At 32.7% G+C, this 26,465-nt stretch overlaps 1 protein-coding gene and 1 long non-coding RNA gene across 2 annotated transcripts in view; one reads left to right on the plus strand and one right to left on the minus strand.

The window, feature by feature from the left end:
- Positions 1-26,465, plus strand: part of LOC126885027 (uncharacterized) — a 34,162-nt gene that overhangs the window by 6,030 nt on the left and 1,667 nt on the right. The window lies entirely within an intron of this gene.
- On the minus strand, positions 11,328-13,756 carry LOC126885028 (uncharacterized). The gene is made up of 2 exons (XR_007698234.1): positions 12,787-13,756; positions 11,328-12,272 (listed from the first exon to the last, which is right to left on the minus strand). It is a non-coding gene; the product is annotated as an uncharacterized LOC126885028 (long non-coding RNA).

The following is a 26,465-nucleotide window of genomic DNA, read 5'->3' on the forward strand; positions in this document are numbered from 1 at the left end:
ATTCAGAATTGAAGTACCTATTTAATGTTATATGCCACAATATTTCTCAAGATCTTTTAAAAAGAATATAATGCTACAAAGATGTTACATCAGATGTTTTTTTACGCTAAATAAAGAAGTCAAAAAGTGAATTAATATTTTATGCAAGGAATATAAAAAAGATGTTGATGAAACCAAAGAGAACATGCACAATGTAATTATTCATTTTATACCGTTATGCGAAAATTTGAATGAACATTTGAAAATTTGGGGTCATCCAGGATGTAAAGGCCACTTTTGCCAATTTTACTGCAAGTTTATTTGACGATACCAATTTCTAATACGTCAGGCGAGCGGTCTTTTTTGGCTTTAAAAAGAATAAAGATACATATATTGAAGGTCAAAGGGTCAAGAAAACCTAGACGCATTATCACTATCGTATTAATTATTATAAAAAAAGTGAACGAATTTTTGTCTTATATTATATTTTTTAGAATATGTTTTTTCGTTTGTCATGTATTGTTCTGTAGAACCTTCTGTTTTTGTTTTACATTTTTAAATCTATTTTTTGCTATTTTTGCTATTTTTCTCGTTTGCTTTAAAAACCTTTTTTTAAATTTTTAAAAATGTATGGGTTTTACAATAAACGTTTATAGTTAATGCAGGCTAATGCAAGCGTTTTTTTGTTAAAAAAATTTACAACGAATAGCAATGAAGGGGGCCCCTAAATCTCTAGTGCCCAGGGCCCGAAGTTAGGTTAAACCGGCACTGCTAGTATGCAACTTAAAGTAAATTCTTCTTTTTCTTCCTCTTCATAAGCAATTCTGCTTGTTCGTTCGCGGATTGATACCTCTATAAAAGGTTGTCACATAGAATTACCAGAATTACTAATAGAACTCTTCTTGATTATGTGTTAGTTAACCAAAATAATTGCGTGTCTGATATCCATTCTTCACCTGCAATTACCGATCATTCAATAATTTCAGTGAATTTTTCAAACTGTATTAATAACTTTACTAATTTATCAAGAACTTTTAGGAACTTAAGTAGTACTAATATGAATAAAATTAAAACTGATTTGATTTCATACCGTTGGTCTTTGGATAATGTTGATGCAAATATTTTATACCAAGAGTTACATGATACTTGTGGTAGAACATTAAATAATGTAGCTCCCATCCAAACGTGTGGTTATAGGGGTCACTTGCCATGGTTTGATAATGAAGTAGCCAATAAAATAAGAGCTAGGGATAGCACCTACAAGGTGTTTAAGAATTCTTTGGGTAAAGAGAGGGATAATAGTTGGTTAACTTTTAAAAAACTTAGAAATGAGGTTGTGAATGTGTTGAAAGTCAAAAAGGACCAATACTACTTTGATAAAATTGACAGAAATAAAAATAACTCTAAATTAATGTGGAAGACTTTAAAAAAAATTAGTTAACAGGAACGGTCGGGATTTTCCAAATAATATAGAATTTGAGTTTAATGGTCAGAAAAGCGTATGTCATGATAAGGTGGACATTGCAAACAATTTTAATGTGTATTATGTTAATAGCATAGAGGATATAGTTAACAGTATGGAATTACAAGATTCTTGGATTAACGTTAATAGTAATTTATATATGCCCTTTACAAAATTTAAATTAATATCACTTTCTGACCTACGACACATCATTAACTCTCTTGATAGTAAGTACAATCCACAAGACATTCTTTGTAGTAAAATGATTAAAGAAGTATTTGAAACCATAGGTCATGTTATTTTAAATTTAATTAATACTTCCCTAGATGGTGGCATTGTTCCATCTGACTTAAAAATAAGTACAGTTGTTCCTATCCCTAAAGTGACAAATACTATTAAGTCGAGCGAATTTAGACCTATCAACATGTTACCGGCTTTGGAGAAAGTATTGGAGAAGGTTGTCTACGAGCAAATTCTTGATCACATAGATTTGAACCATATTTTAATTAATCATCAATCCGGTTTTCGTAAGAATCATTCATGTGAAGCGGCTGTTCAACTCTCAATATGTAAATTTAAACAAGAAATAGATAGAAATAATTATACAGTTGCAGTTTTTCTAGATCGTAAACGAGCGTTTGAAACGATTGATAGATACATTTTATTGGATAAGCTAAAAACCTATGGCATTAATGGAGCTGTTCTGAATTGGCTAAGGAACTTCTTAACTGACAGAAAGCAAAGAGTAAAAATATCTGATGTATTATCCGAAACTGTCAGTAATAACGTTGGTGTACCGCAGGGTAGTGTACTTGGACCAATGCTTTTTATATTATATTTAAATGATATAAATTTGTTTGTGGACTGTGAATTTATTAACCTTTTCGCTGATGATACCCTCTTGGCTTGTAGCGATAGTTCTATTGAAGGGGCGGTTGACAAAATAAATCACGTTTTATGTTCAGTGTCTAAATACTTAAAACTTAATAAACTTAAATTAAACGTAAGTAAGACAAAAGCCATGATAGTTACATCTAAATTTAAGTACAGGAGTCTTGATACTAACAATATAATGTTAAACATTGATGGGGAACCAATTGAACTAGTGACACAAACTAAATATCTTGGTTTTCAATTAGATAATACTCTATCATTCGACAAGCATCTCGAGTATACGTGTAAAAAACTCGCAAAAAAATTGTATTTCTTCACAAAAATTTCTAAGAATTTGTCACTTCAGTCAAGGAACGTCTTTTTTATTTGACCATGATATTGATTTTTAGAATTGTACATGGATTGGCACCTAAATATTTTCTCGATCTTGTTAGTTACAATTCAGATATTCACCCTTATTTTACGAGAAATTCTAATAATATTTACATCAGCAGAACCAATACTACAGGTGCTATGAACTCACTTCTCTATAAAGGTTTTGATAATTTCAATAAGTTGCCAACGGAATGGCATCTATGCCATTTCGTTCGTTGCAATCCGGGACTGCATGCTGGGGTTTGTTTTGGTTGGATCAGGGAGAGCAGCATATGTGCCTCCTGATGAGAGACTAATAAGTTTCGAAACCGGTAGGGGTGCTTGCAGCACTCTCTGATTGGACTAGAATATGGTTCGGCTGTGTTTTCGTTTTGCAACGAAATTGAAAATGGTTATTCATTTTTGATTTACATTTACTATGTGTGGAGTATGAAGGGAACCATTCTCGTTGGAACTTTACCGCGCTGAGCAGATGGGACGTGAATTGTAAATTGTAGAATTCCCTCATCTTCCTTAGTCTCAGCATCCGTATGGCTTGCAAATTGTAGAAGCCTCGGAGGTGTAACCAGAGAAGGCTCCCATTGTTTTCATTCTGGTGGGGTGTAGAATAGCATTATGTTATTTTATATGCCATTAGAGTGAAAACTTAGTCTTTTTGCTAGCAGTTGCCGCTAGGGCATCTATGCCATTTCGTTCGTTGCAATCCGGGACTGCACGCTGGGGTTTGTTTTGGTTGGATTAGGGAGAGCAGCATAATATGTGCCTCCTGATGAGAGACTAATAAGTTTCGAAACCGGTAGGGGTGTTTGCAGCACTCTCTGATTGGACTAGAATATGGTTCGGCTGTGTTTTCGTTTTGCAACGAAATTGAAAATGGTTATTAATTTTTGATTTACATTTACTCTGTGTGGAGTATGAAGGGAACCATTCTCGTTGGAACTTTACCGCGCTGAGCAGATGGGACGTGAATTGTAAATTGTAGAATTCCCTCATCTTCCTTAGTCTCAGCATCCGTATGGCTTGCAAATTGTAGAAGCCTCGGAGGTGTAACCAGAGAAGGTTCCCATTGTTTTCATTCTGGTGGGGTGTAGAATAGCATTATGTTGTTTTATATGCCATTAGAGTGAAAACTTAGTCTTTTTGCTAGCAGTTGCCGCTAGGGCATCTATGCCATTTCGTTCGTTGCAATCCGGGACTGCACGTTGGGGTTTGTTTTGGTTGGATCAGGGAGAGCAGCATATGTGCCTCCTGATGAGAGACTAATAAGTTTCGAAACCGGTAGGGGTGCTTGCAGCACTCTCTGATTGGACTAGAATATGGTTCGGCTGTGTTTTCGTTTTGCAACGAAATTGAAAATGATTATTCATTTTTGAGCTGCACTTTTCTTCGATGGAATTTGTTGCACGTTCTTCTTCTGTCCTCAGAATATATCAAGGAGTATACCTACTTAATTTCATATTTTTCACGTCATTATTGTGAGAGTTATGACGTCATACGCAACTCCCTTATGACGTACGGGTATGAAATATAGATAACAGCCTACTCCGAGTCTGGTCGAATATATCTGCAAAATTTCATAAAAATCGGTCAATTGGTTTTGGAGGAGTATGGCACAAACACTGCGACCGGAGAATTTTATGTATTTATATAAAATATATGTTAGATATTTAAATGGCTATTAAAAAATAACGGTTGAAGTTAAAAAAGTGACAATTTAGAATTATATGTATCTTTTGGTTCTACATCATATAAAATTTAGAAAGAAAATTTTGTCCAAAAAAATAAAAAATAATTATGGGGGGACAAGCCCCCTTTTTACTTAGTTTACTCGTACCAACTCAGAAACCTTCCCGGGTTAATGTACAACAACTTTGATTAAGGTCATCATATGATGAAATGCATAGTTTGCGAGTCTATAAGGAACATACATACATACAAACATTCATTTTTATTTATATAGATAGTAAACAAACATAAAAATAACATAAACCTTACGCCAATCAATAATTATTTATTTACACCATTATAATGTATTGATAACAAATGAGAGAATTATTTATTGTACAAAATAAAAATATTCTGTAGAAATAAACTTTACAAAATTTTATGAGATTAGTAGACACTCTCACTATTTCTAATAATTCTTCTTTTTTTAATGAAAGATTAAGTTGATTTTAGCAGTTAATAGTGTGAGGTAGGAATTTTTGTGTTGTATGTTTCCTATTCCGAATGTGTCAAAGTGAATCTCGGTAGAGCGAATTCAGTATACTACTGTTTAAGCTATAGACTCTAAGGGCGCGTCCATAGTGCATGCTGGTTTCCGAGTCAGAAAGATGACGCCGAGTCGGTGTAACTAAATCCAGGGCCGGCGATAGCGTGCCTGCAAGGGATGCACTGCAGGCCGGCGCCACTGTTTGGGGGGCGCCAAAATGAGCTTTTTTCTGCTGGTATCATATAATATACTAAAATAGAAAAATTAATTTTTTAAATATGGTTTAAGTTCCAAATAATGCTAACTATGTGTTTGTTATTTTTGCACCTCACACACGTAAATACACAAACGTATACAACGCATAGAATTGTATTCCTACGGTGTCGTAAAAAATTTATTGGTCAATATTATGTTTCTAAAAACCAAACATATTTGCGCTTAGGTACTGGGAACGTTTTGTTTATTTTCTTCAAATTTCTTTCAAGTTGTTTATAATTTTTGTGTCAGCAGTTATAGGAGAGTACATTAATGATTTGTGGTAAAATAAACATGGTTCTGAATTTCTGAAACTGATTCTGTCCCCTGTGGCCTATCTAATCTAAGTAGCGTGTAGTTAAATAAAAATGGATTAAAAAGTTATCCGGGGTGCAAAATCGAAAAAGACGAGCCGAAAAAGAAGAAATGGAAAAGAAAATCTGGTTTAGACTTGATAGTTTAGCATTAATTTCAATAGAAAATTAGTTGAGTCACTGAAGGTTTCCACCTCCGATTTCGTTGAACCTCGATCGATTTTCATTGAAATTGATGGAGTAGTTAGAGGATACCTCATGAAAAACAAAAGTGAGTTGGTGCCAACTTGCGCTTTTACCCTGGGGTGGATGCCACCCCTTCTCGGGGATAAAAATTATTTTATTAGAAATAGCCACATAAATCGATAGAGGAATAAATTCTAAGTAAAATTTGTCATATTAATTTATTAAAATAAATCCATATTTTTTGAGTTATTTAAGATTTTAATTTTTCGTGAAAAAGTTGCATATTTAAAAGCGGTTTCTCATAAATAACTCAAAAGTTTTTACAAAATAAGTATCATTACCCATTCCCAAATTGAGGGTAATAAAAAATCGAAAAAATTCCTTACTTGAAAATTTAAGTGTTCAAGTTTAAATAACGGAAAAAGATACATTTTATAAAATATGAGCTTCAGAGAAAGTTGATAGCTTTAGATGAATTAATAATAAAAGGATTTTCAAGTAAGAAATTAATTTCTTTTATTAGCTTGAATTTTGGAAAAGATTTATAGTTTATGAGTTATTTATGAAAAAGCGCTTAAAAAGTATTGATTTATTTTAATAGCTTAATAGTCAAATTTTGATTAGAATTTTTTTCTCTATATCGATTTCTGGCGTTATTTTTAATAAAATAATTTTAACCTCAGAGAAGGGGTGGCATTCACCGCCAGCGTAAAATCGCAAGTTGGCACCATGTCACTTTTGTTTTTTTAGGTATCCTCTAACCACTTACCAATTTTCATGAGGGTTCACCGATCATTTTCATGATTTTATGAAAGTTCACCGAAATCGGAGGTAACAAATTATTGATGTTTACGTTCATTCACTGTAGTAAATGGTGTTTGGTAATAAATTAGATATTAATCTTTTTGATAATTTTGTAAACATCGAAACAATGAGAATTTATTTTTTACCTAATTACATCTCATTTAAATTTTGTACCATTGCCAAAAAATGGAATACCTAAATCTAATTAAATTAAAAAAAAACGAAGGGCGCCTGTGCTAGTTTTGAAGGCGGGCGTCTTATACCCTAGCGCCGGCACTGACTAAATCCTTCGTATTTAAATGGGCCTGTCCAAAATGCACCAGCGCGCTGACAACTAAATACGAATGATAATTCGCACATCGACTCTGCGCTGGCTGTGTGACTCAGAAACCAGCGTGCACTATGGACACGTCCTTAGTCTGTGCATGCTGCTTTCCAAGTCAGAAAGCTGAGTCCGTGTGCGAATAATCCTAATAACAGCGCGTAGATGCACTTTAGCCATGCCTATTTACATACAAGGATTATTTTTTGTACACGGACTCGGCGCTGACTTCGGAAACCAGCGTGCACTATGGACGCGCCCTTTTAGACAAGCCACAAGAAATCGAAAATACATATATATGTAATTACATAATAATTATAGTCTGGGCTGATTACCGGAGAATAGGCCATTTTTGGGAACAGTTATTTACCAGCAATTTTATTGCTGGAATCGAATTATAAGATCCTATATATTAATAATATAGGTATGCAAAGTCCTCAGATAGTGTGCTACTTTTTTTATAAACAAAATGGCGCACGAAAATCGTGTTTTTTTCAATTATTGCTCTATAACTCCGAAGATTTTAACTTTACAACAAAAATACCCAAATAAAAATTCACCGTGATTAAATTCTGCATAGAGACGCGTTTTTCCCGATCTGCTCCGACGAAAATTTTCCTCGGAAAATGCGGGTTTTCCCAACAAAATCTTTAATTTTCAAATAAAGTTTTAGATAAGTAATTATCTACCAATAATTAAATAATTTGGTGACTTAAAAGCCTTTTTGTTTTAGATTATAGTTCCAGAAGCAGATAAAAATTAAACCAACATTTTAGCAACAATTCAATTGTTAATTAATAATTTACGGTCGCAATAATAACCAAAATAATTATGATACACTGATCAAACTTTGAAATCTTATAAAGATGAGATGTCTATTTAATATTTTGTCGACAAAATATGAATTTTTTATTTTTTTGCATTATCTTTAAATGTTTAAAAAAAATAGTTATAAACAAATTAACGTTTCTCAGAAAGTTTTTATTACATTGTAATTTTAAAAAATAGCTAAAATGCGCATTTTAAATATCTTTAAAATGAATGCTTTAAAACTTTTTTGCAACCAGTTGTAAAAAAGTTATGAAACAGCAAAATAAACATACGATTACTACTGTGTTTATATATTTTTTAATTCTTTCAAAGCGTAGAAGTGAGTTTAAAGTACAAGCTAATTATTTACAAAAAAATATTGATTCTCAGTTTAATGGTTATATATTAATTAAAGATTATAAATATATTTTTCCGCAAATCGCCAGGAAATTTTGACATTCCTGTCAAAATTTCTTGAAGAAAAAGTCAGGACTTCCTTACTGTAAGGAAATGTCATTTCCTTACTGTAAGGAAATGATATTTCCGTACAGTTGTTAGTGTTAAATTTATAAGCGTCAAGTTTGACAATTCAACCTCAATACGTTTCCATAGTAACCCAAGTAATTTTATTAGGAACTTCAAAGCACCATTTATTTGGGAATAAAATTATCGCGTTTTTTTTTAAATCAATCAATATCTGTCGAATTTTAAACGATTTGCGGAAAAATAGTATGTTTACCTCGTAGGAAAAGCCACATTCCTGGACTCTGTGTTGCTAAGTCTCGGCTTGCGCCTCGACTTAGCAATCTTCACAGTCGTCCAGGAATGTTAAGCTTTTCCTACCCGGTAAACAATGTACTATTTTTGTAAATTATACGCGCCAGAGTAGAGTAACACAGTACTGTAGCTAAAATTTTCACTCTGAGCGACGACCAGCCGCGTGATGTACACTTTTAATAAATAATGCATGCTGCGTGTCAGTCGCTTCGAGTGAACATTATAGCTCCCACTCTGTATCAGGCCTACGTTTGCGCTAAAAATTACAAAAAAATGTATTTTTAATCTTTGATTAAAATTTAACCAATGCACTAATTTTTGACATTCTTTGTGAGTAATTAGGTTGTACCATAGACTCACTTTTAAGCTTTGAAACAATTAAAACAAATTATAAACAACGGAGATTTCGTATATTTATTTTGCTGCTTCATAACTTTTTTGCAAATGGTTGGAAAATTTGGAAAATGTTTTTAAAGCATTCATTTTCAAGACCTATGAAATACGCATTTTAAGTATTTTTTTAAATTAGAATATAATAAGCAATTTCTGAGAAATGTTAATTTGTTTATAACAATTTTTCTTAAACATTTAAAGATTATGCAAAAAAATGAAAAATTTATATTTTGTCGACAAAATATTAAATAGGCATCACACCTTTATAATCTTTCTAAATTTTATCAATGTCTCATGATTATTTTGGTTGTTATTGCGACTGTAAATTGTTAATTAACAATTGAATTGTTGCTAAAATATTCGTTTTATTTTTACCGGCTTCTGAATTTATAATCTGTAACAAGAAAGCTTTTATTTCACCAAGCTATATAATTATTGATAAATAATTACTGGCCCAAAAAATTTATTTGAAAATTCGAGATTTTGTTGGGAAAACCCACATTTTCCGAGGAAAATTTTCGTCGGAGCAAATCGGGAAAAACATGCCTCTATGCAGAATTAAATTGGGGTGAATTTTTATTTGAGTGTTTTTGGTGTAAAGTTAAAATCTTCGGAGTTATAGAGCAATAATTGAAAAAAATACGATTTTTCGGCGCCATTTTGTTTATAAAAAAAGTAGCACACTATATGCGGACTTTGCATACCTATATTAATAATATATAGGATCTTATAATTCGATTGCAGCAATAAAATTCCTGGTAAATAACCTTTCTTTGTACTTTACTAATTAGACCAGCGTATTATAACTATTTTTTTTTTCAAAATTTAAAGATTATGCAAAAAAAAGAAAAATTTATATTTTGTCGATAAAATATTAAATAAGCATCTCATCTTTATAATCTTTATAAGTTTGATCAATGTATCATGATTATTTTGGTTATTATTGCGATCGTAATTTGTTAATTAACAATTGAATTGTTGCTAAAATATTCGTTTAATTTTCACCGGCTTCTGGAATTACAATCTATACCAAGAAAGCTTTGATGTCACTAAGTTATTTAATTATTGATTAATAATTACTTACCTAAAACTTTATTTGAAAATTAGAGTTTTTGTTAGGAAAACCCGCATTTTCCGAGGAAAATTTTCGTCGGAGCAAATCGTGAAAAACATATCTCTATGCAGAATTTAATTGCGGTGAATTTTTATTAAGGTGTTTTAGTTGTAAAGTTAAAATCTTCGGAGTTATAGAGCAATAATTGAAAAAAATACGATTTTTCGGCGCCATTTTGTTTATTAAAAAAGTAGCACACTATCTGCGGACTTTGCATACCTATATTATTAATATATATGATCTTATAATTCGATTCCAGCAATAAAATTGCTGGTAAATAACTTTTCCATGAATTTTGCTTATTAGCCCAGAGTATTATTATAATTTCGTATTGTTTCCTTTTATTAATAAAAATATCTATGGAGTGTGTTCCATTAATAATTGGAAATATTTTAATTGTAGATTCTTGTGCTCAAAATATTAACATTTAACCCAAATCACTTATATCAAATATTGCTCTTTACTGAGTTACAGGGTGTTTTATTAAACAATTTAAAAACTATTTGTACCCAGTACATACTTTAAAACCATTTGAAATATCCTTGTCATCCTTGGCACCAAGTGTAGGTACTATACAGTGTACTAAATTATGTTAAACAAACGTTTCTGGCTACTACCAGAGACGCACGACGGGGCAAAGTGTATGACTATGTAACAAAAATGAGAAAACTTCTGTTGGAGTGAAAGTAAAAAGAAAGATATACTCCAACAGAAGTAAGGAAAAAAAAAGACTAAGTAATAAAAAGGAAGAGAGAGTGGGATGTGTAAAGAAAAGGGTTGGTGGCTTCTAGGTTGAAGCCGAAGTAAGAAAATAAAAAGTACTACTTTTCAGTAGTACTGAAGAGTGTACTGCCAGTGTAACAAAAATAAGAAAACTTCTGTTGGAGTGAAAGTAAAAAGAAAGATATAGGTACTCCAACAGAAGTAAGCAAAAAAAAGACTAAGTAACTAAATAGTTGGGATGAAAAGAGAAAGGTGAGATGGCTTCTACGTTGAGAAGCCGCAATAGGAAAAATAAAAAAAAAATACTACTAAAGTGCAGTACTGAAGAAAGGGGGATTAGAAGGGATAGAAGTAAAGTGGGAAGAGACAGAGGCAAACTGAATAGAGTTGGCTAGCTATAGATGCAAGAGAGCAACTTGACACTCAAGGATGGATACGGCTCGTTTGCATGCCTGTCGAAGAACAGTAGCTCTATATAGATAGTAATGATGACTAAAAGATGAAATAATAAAATAAGAATAATGTACTGAAAATGAATGGAGATGAATAATGACTAAAAACGAACAAAATAAATAAAACTAACTAATCATGGGCGCCATGAAAATGATCTTCGATCATTTTCCCAGGTATCTTACACTGCTGTCAAATATTAAATATATTAAACCTGTAATAATGAACATAAAGGAGTAATAAAAAAATAAATGATATACAAAATAAATAAACATTTATTAAAATGAACTACCAGATTTTTAACAATCTCTGAGTTAAACAAGTTCATATTATGTGACTCTAACATGACAAAAGTTTGCAAAAGTTATGTTCAACCTAAGATAACAACAATGTTACCTGTTACAAAATTACAGGTATAAATACCTTTCACTAACATATAGGGTACAAAATTACATAAGTCTTCTACCAAATGGTGATAGTACGCCTGCTACGTACAACTAAAGGAAAACCGATGAATATTAAAAGTAATATAAATAAATATATGTAAATAGGCATGAGCCTAACTAAGGGAAAATACTAAATGAATTAAGCAAAGTTAGATATACAATGAATAAAGTAGAAATGAAGTTGAGATAAATACCGACGATGACCTAAATTAACCGAACAAACGGAATAAAGCGAATAACAGTAAAATATTTGGGAAACAAGCTAGTAATATTAAAATATAAATTTACCCGAATTACATAAACCAATATCAAAGCAATAATAAAGTATTAAAAACCTAATTTTCTCTAGGCTTATTCCTGTGCACAAGAAGTTACCGTAGATACAAAGTTTGGGAACCAAATAATCTAATATACAAATATGTCAAAAAAAAACCAGAGGTAACCTAAATCTGGAAAAAAAAACATAGTGTATTTAACAGATAGTCTGAAATATAAAAAAAAACCAATAGTTACTAAAACACCTCACTAAATGTTCCCAAACGAGGTTGCGGTTACATCCTAGAAAATGATGCACCAGGATGGTGCGACCCCATGACTCCTGTAGGCCCAGGTGCCAAGACGAAAATTGAGCTGGAACGCTCCCATAGCTTGTTCCCAAAAAGACGTATTCCCATGATGACTTGACTGTGGCTGTAGTGGTTTCTCTAGGTGGTCAAATAAGGTCTATGACTTCATGGTAGGGTTTCTCCCAAATGGCTAAAACACATTCCCAGTTTTATTTCTCATTTTAAACATGGGCAAAAAGTAAAGGGAAGAAGAAATAATTGAGGAACTTTTTAGAAGCAATAGTATAGAAAAACCGACCATTAAAACTGGAACAAAAACCAATCTCAGGTAACCTTGAACTGTTTTGAGTGTGAATACATGGACAAATGACATTGAAATTATTTATTTGAGGAAATATCTGTAAAAATATATTGAATTTATAAAATATTGGATGTTGAATAATTTAAAACCTACAGAGAAATGGTAATTATTTTCAATATTAATTTGAGGACTTCAAAAATGTTTGGTTATGTAAAACCAAAAACCACATTAATATAAAAGATCGATATAAAGATAATATAAAGATCGAAATAATCTACATCCTTCCCTTAATAGATTGACTAAGAAAGTTTAACAATGGGACTAATATTTTAAATATTCCACAACCAAAAAACACATGACAATGGCTAATTAAAAAATTATTACAAAAAAAAATAAATCTCACCGAATGATTCCTATTTATACTCCAACAGGAGTTGTCACCCACATGTCTCCTCACTCCAGACAATCCCTGGTGGTAACTTTTTACTTTACGTTAAATTTCTTATGTGATAAAATAAGTTGGAGGAAATCATCCGCCATTCTATATGATATATCTATTCGACACCACAGCTCACAGTCAAGCATAGAAAAAAGTGTTGTCTGATTTGGTAGAATGCGATCTTACCCTTCAAAAAATATGTCACGTATTTCAGCACCTGGGAAATTGGAAGGATACTACAAATCTGGCCTCCACATAAGTGGTCTGTAGCTTCGACATGATAGGTGTGAAATTTTAAACGTTCTTGCTGTTGATTGGATAGGAGGGGTAGCGTTATCTAGCCTCCACGCTAGGTACACCATAGCCTCCATACGGTACTTCCAATATTTAATATTATTTTATTAAAGTGGCCAATAAAGGTAAAACACAAACAACTTTTGTTTCTTAATTATTTATTTATACAATAATGTGACATTTTACATAGAAATATTAGTATTTAATTTCGATTAAATATATGTTTACTTGTTGAATTTATCGGCTGCACACAACAGCTGATCGGCCATTAGACCCAACAACAAAACGCGAAATAAAATGTGTATTTTAAAACTGTTGGATAAACAGTACCTACAATCAGAAAAACTTACCTTTAAAAAGGTACTCGATTATGAAATAACAAAAATATCAAAAAACACGACTGAATATCAGCTTTTTATGGTGGCACAAACACAAACACCAAACACATCACATCATAACCGACCATATAAAATAAGTGAACGACAACGAACGAACGAACACGAACACAGATTACAGATTCACAGATAGCGCACGATTTGTCAAAAGTCATGTTCCACCAATCACAATGCCGACATCAGCGCCTCTGACTAAACGGAAGGAAAATAAATACGATTACATGTTTTTTATTAGAGTTAGCGGGGCATGCAGTCAAGTAAAGAACGAGAGGCGTTTCTCCGCCAAGGTAAACGTCAAACTCTCTCAGAAAACGAAATCATTCTCGATAGGTGAGTACGTTCCATCACCGAGGTATGACGTCACCTCAGTGGTCCTATACGAGAATTTAAATGAGAGACCGAGGGAAAATAATAATAATAATTATTAAAGAGCTAATTTCGTAACGTGACCGTTACAACTAACCCTTCCCAAATTCTACGTGACTAGAGAAATTGCTATTTTAGTGCAATTTTTGGATTGTCCAATACTTTCTATGTTAATAATATCCTCATCTTTCGTAACGATAAAGTCAATAGTTTTCGAGATATTTGAGGTTAAAATGAAATGGCACAGTTATTTTGATTAATGTATTATACCTCTTCGTTTTTAACTTCAAATATATCTAAAACTAATGACTTTATCGCTATGAATAAAGAGTACACTATTTATACGGAAAGTATTGGAAACCCTAAAAATTATGCTAAAATAGTAGTTCCGTCAGTGGCGTAGAATTTGGGAAAAGTAAACCATTCAAAAAACAGTAAAATCCTGAATAAAAGGTATATTTAAAAACCCTCAAAAAGGCCACATCAAAATCACAACTAGTTTTCGACTGGTTTACCAGTCATCATCAGTACTTACCTAAAATGAATATAACCTGATAAAATAATACAAAGATATTGAAATTTTGACTACGGTTAAAAAATTATCAGTTATACTCACGTGCAATGTACATGCTAACCACCAAGATAGTATTTAACAAAAATATATGGGTAAAAGCCCAGTAAAAGAAGTCCGTCAAGGAAACATTGATTTTAAAAGCTGCATTAAGTATGGATGTTTAAAATATTTAGCTAATCTGCCCCAGGTAACATCTGAGCTGTGGATTTGACTTGTTTACATGATGAAAGTATGACGGCAAGTGACAATGAGATGGATAGCACTTCCGAACGATGACAAGACAGAAATGACAGTTCCACAGGAAGTTAAAAATTAACCTGTCATATTTAAAGACTAAGGTGTACAGCGTATTAACATTAGAAATGATGTAACAACACACTCCATTGTGAAAATTATAATTTAAAATTCCTAGCTGTTATAATTAAAAATGTATTCACGTATACTGTAAGTGAAGTTAGGCAAACCACATTACACAAAAGTTTCGTATTCAATAACTAAATTCAGTAAACAAATCTTATTTTCAAGAGATCTAAGATTTAAAAAAGGCAATTTTGTGTTGATTTAAAGTTATCGAATTTATTTAACTTAGGGGTAGCTGTTGGAAATTGTTTGGGTAAGTGTGTAAGAAATCACAATGGGGGTGACTGAGGTGTAAAAATGTCTTAAATAATCTAGGGGATGTATCATTAAGAAAGCACAAGCTCAAACTTAGGCGACTAATTCTTAAAGACCTCGCAGGCTGACCGGATCCCTAAGGGTCAAAAAAACAAAAACCGTAATAGGATGATGACAGTAGGGGCTGGGGGTATGAGATGTCTGTGAGGGAATTAGTGGGAAAGGAACATGAACGAGACACAGAAAGAAAATTAGACTTTTGAAATGGTTTTACTAAAGATGAGTGTTATATTTGGTAATGACAAATTGATTAGGTACGGTGAGCATAGCCGTATATAGAAATATTATGATGGGTTTTATGTAGATGAAAATTTGTATAATGTGGATGTCTGTGGATGATGATATCAGTAATTTATATGTAGTTATGAATAGATAAAATTGGTTAGCTGGCTGAAGATGACAAAAGGATTATTGTGGCTAGTACCAGATAAATTATTATAAGTGTGAATGTGAACGAAGCAGTAGAAGGGTTGTGAAAAGTGATATTGTAAATGTGTTAAGAAAAAAGTTGTCGATGGAGTGGTTGGAAGTCCCGATTGAACGAAACATGGCGGTTGACACAATTCGGACTTTTCTGTTTTTCTTTTATTATTTCTAGGTCCTCGTACAAGTCTAATTTTAAGAAGTCTTTCTGTGGGATATTGTGAAGTAGAGCGACATCATCTGGGATATTCAACGTATGATTTTTTTGTTTGAGATGTTGAGAAAAGGTAGAGGTGTTCTCTCTTTTGGTGTGTTCAAGAGAGCGAGAAGCAAGTGATCTACAAGTTCTTCCCATGTAAGTAGCATCACAGTCAGAACATAGTAGTCTATAAACACCACTACGATTCATGTAATCGATTTTATCTTTGGAATTGGATAGAGAATGTTCTAAGTTGTTGGATACTTTAAATGAAATTAGGATGTTGTCTACTGATTTTTTGATAATGTTCGAAATATCCCCAGATAGACTATCTTGGTGAAAGGGTATAAAGCATAAGTAGGTTTGGCTGTCGAATCCCTAGGGAACGCAGCATGTCGTAAGACTCTAAGCTGTCATTTATGAATGAGCTTGTCTATGATGTGTGGATCGTAACCGTTATTAAAGGCTATTTGACGAAGTATGTTTAATTCTTTATTGTAATTAGATTGTGACAAGGGAATGGTTTCAAGGCGGTGTATGTAACTGTGAAAAGCGGCAATTTTGTGTGACATAGGGTGGTTAGAGGATGGTGGTATGACATGGTCAGTCTGTGTCGGTTTCCTAAAGATACTGAAATCGAAGTGGTCATTTAATCTGGTAATAGTGAAGTCAATAAAGTTAATTGATTGGGATGACTCTAATTCCATGGTGAGTTTAATATTGGGGTGGATTTGATTAATTTTAGAAAGTAATAAATCAGCTGTATTTGAGTTACCTGAGATTATCAATAAACAATCATCAACATAACGATACCAATGCAGAATTTCAGGATTTTTCATGATATGTGCGGATTCCAAATGATCCATAAAATTGTCAGCTAGAAATGGAGATAGGTAACTACCCATGGCTAAACCATCAGGTTGTCTGTAATATTTATTGTTGAATACAAAGAAGTCTTGAGCTAGACAAAATTTTAATAATTGAATAATTGAATCAGCGGTGGAAATGGTAATGGAACTTGCTCTTAGAAGAGAGTGTACCAGATTGCCAGAAGTAAAAAGATTGCTAACATCAAATGAAAGCATGGTAATGTTAGGGCGAAGTTGGATTTGTTGGAGATTGTTGACAAGATGACTTGTGTTTTTGACAGAGAAACGAGGGGTGAAGTTCGTCATGTTGTTAATAAGATTGAGTATGAATTTTGAAAGAATGGAAACAGGAGTGTTTATGAAGTTAACAACTGGACGAATGGGGATCCCCTCTTTATGTATCTTAGGTAAACCATACAGTCTTGGTGTTAAAGGATTACTAGGTATTTTATAGTAAGTTGCAAATTGTTCAGAAAAAAATTCGGTAAATGGTTTGAGGTTAATGAATTTCTTGGAGGGATCTTCTGGGAGTCACACGAAATTATTATCAGAGGGAAAAGTAGTGACTTTGTCAACTTTCACTCCCAGAAGATCCCTCCAAAAAAATTCATTAACAAACTCAAAGATAACCTCAAACCATTTACCGAATTTTTTCTGAACAATTTGCACCTTACTATAAAATACCTAGTAATCCTTTAACACCAAGACTGTATGGTTTACCTAAGATACATAAAGAGGGGATCCCCATTCGTCCAGTTGTTAGCTTCATAAGCACTCCTGTTTCAATTCTTTCAAAATTCATACTCAATCTTATTAACAACATGACCCTCGTTTCTCTGTCAAAAACACAAGTCATCTTGTCAACAATCTCCAACAAATCCAACTTTTTACAATCTTTTTAATAATTAATAATAAATATTCATTTATTAAAATTTTGTCTAGCTCAAGACTTCTTTGTATTCAACAATAAATATTACAGACAACCTGATGGTTTAGCGATGGGTAGTTGCCTATCTCCAATTCTAGCTGACATTTTTATGGATCATTTGGAATCCGTACATATCATGGAAAATCCTGAACTTCTCCATTGGTATCGTTATGTTGATGATTGTTTATTGATCATCTCAGGTAACTCAAATTCAGCTGATTTATTACTTTACAAAATTAATCAAATCCACCCCAATATTAAATTCACCATGGAATTTGAGTCATCCCAATGAATTAACTTTCTTGACCTCACTATTACCAGATTAAATAACCACTTAGGTTTCAGTATCTTTAGGAAACCGACACAGACTGACCATGTCATACCACTATCCTCTAACCACCCTATGCCACACAAACTTGCCGCCTTTCACAGTTACATACACCGCCTTGAAACCATTCCCTTGTCACAATCTAATTACAATAAAGAATTAAACATACTTCGTCAAATAGCCTTTAATAACGATTACGATCCACACATCATAGACAAGCTCATTCATAAAAGACAGCTTAGAGTCTTACAACATGCTGCGTTCCCTAGGGATTCGACAACCAAACCTACTTATGCTTCTATACCCTTTCGCCAAGATAGGCTATCTGGGGATATTTCGAACATTATCAAAAGATCAGTAGACAACATCCGAATTTCATTTAAAGTATCCAACAACTTAGGACATTCTCTATCCAATTCCAAAGATAACATCAATTACATGAATCGTAGTGGTGTTTATAGACTACTATGTTCTGACTGTGATGCTACTTACATAGGAAGAACTTGTAGATCACTTGCTTCTCGCTCTCTTGAACACACCAAAAGAGAGAACACCTCTACCTTTTCTCAACATCTCAAACAAAAAAATCGTACGTTGAATATCCCAGATGATGTCGCTCTACTTTACAATATTCCACAGAAAAACTTCTTACAATTAGACTTGTACGAGGACCTAGAAATAATAAAAGAAAACAGAAAAGTCCGAATTGTGTCAACCGCCATGTTTCGTACAATCAGGACTTCCAACCACTCCATCGACAACTTTTTCTTAACATATTTACAATATCACTTTTCACACTCCTTCTACTGCTTCGTTCACATTCACACTTATAATAATTTATCTAGTACTATCCACAATAATCCTTTTGCCATCTTCGGCCAGCTAACCACTTTTATCTATTCATAACTACATATAAATTACTGATATCATCATCCACAGGCATCCACATTACACAAATTTTCATGTACATACAACCTATCATCATGTCTCTACATATGGCTATGCTCACCGTACCTATTCAATTTGTCATTACCAAATATAACACTCATCTTTAGTAAAACCAATTCAAAAGTTTAATTTTCTTTCTGGGTCTCGTTCATGTTCCTTTCCAACTAATTCCCTCACAGACATCTCATACCCCCAGCCCCTACTGTCATCATCCTATTACGGTTTTTGTTTTTTGGACTAAGTTTGAGCTTGTGCTTTCTTCATGATACATCCCCTAGATTATTTAAGACATTTTTACACCTCAGTCACCCCCATTGTGATTTCTTACACACTTACCCACACAAAATTCCAACAGCTACCAATAAGTTAAATAAATTCGATAACACAAAATTGCCTTTTTTATTATTAAATCTTAGATCTCTTGATAATAAGATTTGTTTACTGAATTTAGTTATTGAATACGAAACTTTTGTGTAATGTGGTTTGCCTAACTGCACTTACAGTATACGTGAATACATTTTTAATTATAACAACTAGCTTAATGAATTTTAAATGATAATTTTCAGAATGGAGGGTGTTGTTACATTATTTCTAATTTTAACATGTTGTACAGCTTAGTCTTTAAATATGACAGGTTAATTTTTAACTTCCTGTGGAACTGTCATTTCTGTCTTGTCATCGTTCGGAAGTCCTATCCATCTCATTGTCACTTGCCATCATACTTTCCACTATGGACAACGTCAAAAAAACTGTCAAAGTGTTTAGACAAATTTAAGAGTTCCTCGGGAAAATTTGTAGATTTAGTTAGTTCTAAAGTCTTTTTTCATTCAACTCAAATCGATTGTGAAGTATTAAAGTGTGTTTCAAGAGATTCTACAGAGTGTTTAGCCGATTTTGTTTGTTTTTCCGTATATTTTAAGTTTTGTTATTTGACAACTGTACTGTAAGTAGAAATTTTTTTATATACTTATATTTGAACGTCGCTCGTGCCCCGGGATGTCCGTGGGCAAAAATGGAAAGGATCCACCAGATCCTGGTGTGGAAAATATTGGGTTCACAGATGAGAGCGATATAATTATGCAGACAAATGATTTAAATCAGAATAATTCTCATAGTGAATGTTTAAATGATACTAGTAAAAGTACTAATGATACCATAAACTTGACATCTACTTCAAATAAAACAAATACTATTCAAAAAAGTCAGGAATTTAATTCGTCTAATCGATTTAGTTTAAATGATACTGGTCCGTTTTTTATATTTGTTCAACACATAAATTTGAGTATCGGTCGTTTGCATCCAATGAAACTTGGAGAAAAACTACTTTCGCTATCTAGTTATGATAAACATATTATTGAAATTGTTAGTGTAGGTAAAAATCGCATTAAAATTCAAGTCAATTCAGGTGCTGTTGCGAATAAATTTGTAGTTGAAGATTTTTTCGGAAAAAATAACCTAATTGCATATATTCCAAATTATTTAACGGAAAAAAAGGGTCTCGTTCGCGGAGTGGACACTACTCTAACTGAAAGTGCACTACTTAATACTATTAAATCTAATATTCCAATAAAAAAAGTTCATAGAATGACTAGAATAGTTCAAAGTGACGGTGTATCAGAAAGAGTTCCTAGACAAATGGTTATTATTAGCTTTGAAGGTAAATTAATTCCCCAATATATTTACATCAACAAAGTTAGGTGTCCAGTTGAAATATATGTTAGTCCTGTTATGCAATGTTTCAACTGTCTTCGTTATGGCCATTCAACGACTCAATGCAAGTCAAAAAAAAGATGTAAGAAGTGCGGTAATGAAGGTAACACTGATTGTCCCGATAAATGTACTACATTTTGCGTTTATTGTAAAAATAGTAGCCACGAGTCAGTTTTTAAAGAATGTCCCGAATATGTAAAACAAAAAAAGACTAAAGAAGCTATGGCTAACTTAAATATTTCATTTAAAGAAGCCGAAAAAGCTCTTGAAAATCCATGTTATTCCAGTTTAGTCCAAAAAAATAAATTTGCACCTTTAATGACCTGTGACACAGACTTTCCTCCATTAAAAAGCTCCTCCCCTAAACCCTCGAATTCCACCACTACTTATAAAAATAATAATCATCTGAATATAGCCCCCCCTAACGATAACCCCCCAAAAAAAGGAAGACTACTGATACAACTCCTAATTTTCCTCCTGTGCGTAGGGAATACCCGACCAGTTTCTGTTCGGGATCTGTATTTCAATTTGGAAACCATGAGCCCCGTAATGAATTTGATATATTTATAGGCCAGCTCAGTTCTTCACTCAAAAATTTAATCAAACAGAGTATCCTTGACTATTGTAATTCTTCATCAAATGTAGAAACTAATTTTAAAAATTACGAAATTGAATTAGAAAATAAAATTAAAGATATTATAGGTAATATTTTTACATAATTTTAATGGCTGACAAAAGTATTAAAATTATTCAATGGAATATTCGTTCGCTAAATGCGAACCGATATTCTTTACAGCAATTACTGTTTGAAGAACGTTTTGACATAGGTCTTTTATCAGAAACTTGGTCAAAACCATCTGATACTGTTTGCTTCAATAATTTCAATGTAGTTAATAAAAGTAGAATTAGAGGATATGGAGGAGTTGCCATAATTTTAGCAAATAACATTATTTATAATCCCATTTCATTTGTTAACAATTTCAATCCTAATTTAGAAGTTTGTGGTGTAGATATTAAAATTGACCAAAAAATGTATACTATCCTGAGTGTGTACCGTCCATCAAATGTTAGAGTAACAGTGCAAGATTACGTTAGTCTTTTTTCTCAAATTAGCAATGATTGTATTATTACCGGAGATTTTAATGCACATCACGGATTATGGGGATCAAATTCATGTTGCGTCGATGGTAATATACTAGTAGAAGCATTAGATTTCTTTCCTAATTTAATTGTTGTTAATGACGGGTCGGCTACTAGAGCTACTCCTCCAGGGAATATGAAATCTGTTGTAGATCTTACTATTATATCCTCTAGTTTATGTCCATCCTTTGACTGGACTGTTCTTCCAGATACCTATGGATCTGATCATTTTCCAATTAGACTTTCTGTGCAGAATATGAAAATTGAAAAAGAACTTTTATATCTTCGGCTAAATGGTCGATGTCTAATGCAAACTGGGATAATTTTAGAAACAACGTAGAAAGTGCCTTCAGACACGAACCAAATAAAAACCAAACAAACGAAATGATTTTCTTTTTATTAGATTCTATTACTGATGCAGCCAACAAATGTTTCAAAATTATCAAACCGTCAGTCAAATCTTTCAAATCGCCACCATGGTGGGATGATGAATGCCTCACTGCTTCTAACGCTAGAAAAAATTCCTTTAAAATTTATAAATCTAATCTTACCCTTTCAAACTTCATGGAATATAAGAAGAATGAAGCTATATGTAAACGAACTTTCCGCTCAAAAGCTAAATCTAGTTGGGCTCGGTTTTGTTCCTCACTTACTAGGCAAACTTCACCTTCAGAGCTTTGGAAAAGGGTAAACAAAATTCAAAGTAACAAAAAGTACACCGCTAATGATGAATGTATGGTAGAAAGGCTCTTTACAAAAATCTCTCCGGATTATGTCCATTTACCACTATTTATGCCGAGCATCTCTACTAATGAACACTTTTTACTAACCCCCATTTCAGCTGACGAACTTAAAGCAAATATCAAGAGTTCTAAAAATACAGCCCCTGGTATTGACGGCATTAACTATAGTATGCTATTAAACCTACCTGCAATTGCTATATATTATTTGTGCAAAATATACAACAATATTCTACTTAAAGGAGATCATTGTGACGCCCTCAAACAATGCCTGGTTATTCCTATACCCAAACTAAACCAGCGTACCGACTTAAGGCCTATCTCTCTCATGTCCTGTTTGCTTAAAACATTTGAACGAGTTATGAAAAGCAGATTAGAATGGTGGTGTGAGAACAAAAATATATTTCCAGTGTCTCAGTATGGCTTTCGTAGGAACAAGGGAACTATTGATTGTGTTTCTCAATTAACAACTGATATTCAATTATCATATTCAAATAATAATTATCTATCTGCCATTTTTCTTGATATTTCTGGGGCTTATGACAATGTCAATTTAAATCTATTGTTCGAAAAACTGAAGCACATAGGTATTCCACCTTTGTGTGCTTATGTATTAGTAAACCTATTCCTTAATAGACAGGTATTTATTAGATGTAATGATAGATTGATTGGCCCAAGAGTAGTGCATCAAGGTTTACCACAAGGATCAGTCCTCAGTCCCTTGTTGTTTAATCTATACACTCTAGATCTCCACAGTATAGGAATTAGATGCAGTATATTACAATATGCAGATGATTTCTGCTTTTACAATGTGAATAAGTTGTACCAACAAAGTATTAATTCAACTAAGATGGTACTGGGTGATGCAAGAGAGTATTTTTTTAAACAAGGATTTGACCTTACTGCAAATAAATCAGCGGTGGTGTTTTTTACGCGACATCGCTTACCAGTTATGACCAGCATCATGATTAACAACCTAAGTATACCCGTTCATAAGCACTACACTTATCTTGGTATTACATTGGACACCAAGTTAACATGGGATGAACACATTAATAAGTGCTTAATAAAATGTGAGAAAAGTTTAAATATTCTTAAAGTAGTTAATCGCTATGGATGGGGTGCTGACCCTAAAATTAATTTAATGTTTTATCGTGCATATACCAGATCCATTCTCGACTATGGAAGCATTCTATATGGATCTGCCACAAACAGTCGCCTTAAAAAACTAGATCGCATTCAATATAAGGCTCTGCGGTTAGTTCTAGGTGCGCTCAAGTCTACGCCTATAGAGAATCTTTTAGCTGAATCCATGGAGCCTCCTTTACATTTAAGACGACTATTTTTGGCTGAAAAATTTATTCTTAAATGCCAATCTTACAACCAAACTGAACTACTACAAAAAATATGTGACATCTCTGTTTCTAATCTTGTCGACAAATGGTGGCACAACAGGAATTCTCCTATTTTAGCAGTAGCATACTCGAACGTTTCTCAGCACCTAAACAGTCCAGGTGAATTAACTTTCTTTAAATCGAGTTTTAATATATCTTATGCCAATGTTAATGTTTGGTTCCCAAATTTTGACAGTGAGAATCCAGTTGACTTTCAGCAACATATAGCCAAGCTTGATAATCCATGCAGGATTTTCACGGATGGTTCAAAATCAAGATTGGGAGTTGGATGTGCTGTATATATTCCGGATCACCAAGAATCCTTGATGTTCAAGTTAGATAAACAATGTTCCATATACTCTGCAGAAATGTTCGCGATTTATCAAGCTCTAGAATGGGCTGTCAACAAAAAAATTTCTAACAAGCAAGTTGTAATTATGTCAGATTCAAGATCTTCGTTATTAGCTCTAGAAAACACACGTAAACATTTATATAAAAATAGCCTTGTCGTCAAAATTTTAGAAAACCAACTAAAGCTACTGGAAAAACAGACTTCTGTAACTTTCGTCTGGGTAAAAGGACATATTGGTATTTCCGGTAACATAAAAGCAGATTTTTTTGCTAAAGAGGCAATCTTAAAAGGATCGGAAATAACTTGGCTAGATAGAAGCGATCTAACAGCTACTCGCAAGAAAAGTTTGAAACAAAATTGGGATATTGAGTGGCACGCTTTCTGCAATCGAAGCAACAATCTCTACACCAAAATTCATCCTAGTTTACCTACTGAGCCTTTTGCTATCAGAAGTTATCCCAATAGAAATATATATGCCATGTTTATTAGATGTCTCTTTAATCATGCCACTGTCAAGTCATACCTCTATAGATTTAACCTATCCGAATCAGATCTTTGCGATTGCAATGGATATGTTGACGATATTAATCATTGGTTGTTTGGATGCAAACATAATGATGTTGCAATTAAGTTTTTGATGAACAATCTGGTTCAAGAAGAAATACCTTTCCCACAAAATAATGCTTCTCTTTTATATTTGTCTCGTAGAAATTCTAAAATTAAACAAATCATCTGGGAGTTTTTAAAAAGGACTAAGAGGAAAATTTAACTTGCACTGAATGAGTCCGGTTGAATGTGTTTAGCAATAATTATTGTTTTTTTATGTTTATCCTTATTATGTAATATTGTCTCCCTGTGAAAGTTCATTAAGTAGATTTTGCAGGGAGGTAATAAGAATAGAATTGTATAAAAGTTTATATTAAAAAAATTAAAAAAAAAAAAAAAAAAATTATACAAAAAAATATGTATACAAAAAAATGTATAAAAAAAATTAAATCTTATTAAAAAAAAAAATAAATAAATAAATAAAAAAAAAGTATAATAAATTATAAAAAAAATAAAAAAGAGAAAAAAAAAAATTAAAAACACAAAGAGGGTGTAAACCTCCGCGGGGTTGATCCGGGTTGAAGCCTTATCGCTGTGTAAAAAAAAAACATATATTTATTAGCATTTAGTGTTAGTATTTAGTATTAGCATGTAGTTTTTTTTGTCGATTTAATTATTTGTAAATTAATTTAAGTTGGTTAGGGCCATGAATGAGGAGTATACCTACTGGTCAATTAAATGTTTCCACTTCTACATATGTATGTATGTATGTGCGTGCATAAGTATTATATGTGCGCACATGTACCTAATGTATTATGTAATGCAATGTATTATATTTGGAATATTGTAGCAAACAGTAATTTATTATCTATCGTGGCTGAATGGATCAAGTAATCCAAAGCCAATAAGAAAGAAAAAAAAATCATACTTTCAACATGTAAACAAGTCAAATCCACAGCTCAGATGTTACCTGGGGCAGATTAGCTAAATATTTTAAACATCCATGCTTAATGCAGCTTTTTAAATCAATGTTTCCTTGACGGACTTCTTTTACTGGACTTTGACCCACATATTTTTGTTAAATACTATCTTGGTGGTTAGCATGTACATTGCACGTGAGTATAACTGATAATTTTTTAACCGTAGTCAAAATTTCAATATCTTTGTATTATTTTATCAGGTTATATTCATTTTAGGTAAGCACTGATGATGACTGGTTTTTAAATATACGTTTTATACAGGATTTTACTGTTTTTTGTATTACATGGTATACAGCCAACCACAGGAAAACTTTTTCCTTGTGAATTTTTAAACCATTCACTTTCCGTTGTCGTACGCCTCTGGTAGTAGCCAGAAGCAACTATTTAACATAGTATAATAGTGTGGACAGTACCTACACTTTCTGTCAAGTATGACACGGATACGGATATGTTTAATAGTTTTAAAGTATTATTTTTTTTTAATAATTTATTCCTTTTAATACTTACTTCAAGAACTATTTGTATCCTGTACTTTAAAACTATTAGACATATCTTTATCTTACGTGGCAGAAAGTGTAGATACTGTACACCCTACTAAATTATGTTAAATAATCGATTCTGGCTACTACGAGAGGCGTACGATACGGGATAGTGAATGGTGAACCCTTCCCAAATTCTACGCCACAGACGGTACTGCTGTCTTAGCATAAGTTTTAAATTATCCAGTACGGTCTATGTAAATAATATAGGTACCTCCTCTTTATTCGTAACGATAAAATCAT

This window comes from Diabrotica virgifera, chromosome 5 (genome assembly GCF_917563875.1).
Source record: "Diabrotica virgifera virgifera chromosome 5, PGI_DIABVI_V3a".
Lineage (NCBI taxonomy): Eukaryota > Metazoa > Arthropoda > Insecta > Coleoptera > Chrysomelidae > Diabrotica > Diabrotica virgifera.